Source organism: Tupaia chinensis, unplaced genomic scaffold, assembly GCF_000334495.1.
Source record: "Tupaia chinensis unplaced genomic scaffold, TupChi_1.0 Scaffold000211_1, whole genome shotgun sequence".
In the NCBI taxonomy this organism is placed as follows: domain Eukaryota; kingdom Metazoa; phylum Chordata; class Mammalia; order Scandentia; family Tupaiidae; genus Tupaia; species Tupaia belangeri.
In genome coordinates, this window is record NW_006159686.1 from 2,535,546 (window position 1) to 2,536,251 (window position 706).

Here is a 706-nt window from a genome sequence, read left to right on the forward strand (position 1 = left end):
CCGCAGCCCCGCCCGCCCCGGGCCCGCGAGCTGACCTCTGACGCCCCCGCTGGATCACTACGGGGCCGGGGTCGCGCTCCCCGCTCCGCGACTTCAGGTCTCCGCTGCTCTAGCGGTGCGCTGGGACGCCTGGAACTCGGAGTCGCGCAGCTGCGTAGGGAAGCAACGTGCCGCGCGGTGCGAGCCAGGCACACGGGGCCTGCGGACGCGGGTGTGCATCTGCGCGTGCATTTGGGCCGGTGGAGGCACGACCCGGCGGGCTCTGAGGGAATGGGACAGGAACGCCAGGAAAGGGAAGTTCGTTTTCTTCTGCATATGTTTTAGTACTGCAGGGACCCCCCTCTCCTTGCGTTTTTAACTACGGGGGTGGGGGTGGGGGTGGGGAACAGCTTTGTCACTCCCACCCTAGACTGGCTCTTGCAAAAGGCAATTGCTCTGCAGAACCAGACGGGAAGACCTGTCTCCCAGTCCTGCCCGGTGTATTCCCCCTTCCCCGCGCCTGTGCCCCGCTGGCGTGGTTTCCCCCGCATGGTTACTAATGGTCCGGCTTGTCCGCCACGCAGGGGTCTGAGCAGTCCCAGGGCAGCCTGACTCCCCTTGGTGTCTGGGAGTGAAAGGGGTCAGTCCCCAGCTAGGGAGCCTCACTCCAGGAAGTCCAACTGCTGCTCCCCAAACTTCATGCGGGGGGGGGGCAGGGGGGGGGGGG

The 706-nt window shown here is 66.4% G+C and overlaps 1 long non-coding RNA gene across 1 annotated transcript in view; it reads left to right on the forward strand.

Moving 5' to 3' along the window:
• Positions 1–87: 87 nt before the first annotated feature.
• Positions 88–706, forward strand: part of LOC106734747 (uncharacterized) — a 3,096-nt gene continuing 2,477 nt past the window's right edge. Inside the window, exon 1 of the long non-coding RNA XR_001370286.1 lies at positions 88–211. This is a non-coding gene — a long non-coding RNA (uncharacterized LOC106734747). The remainder of the gene's footprint in view (positions 212–706) is intronic.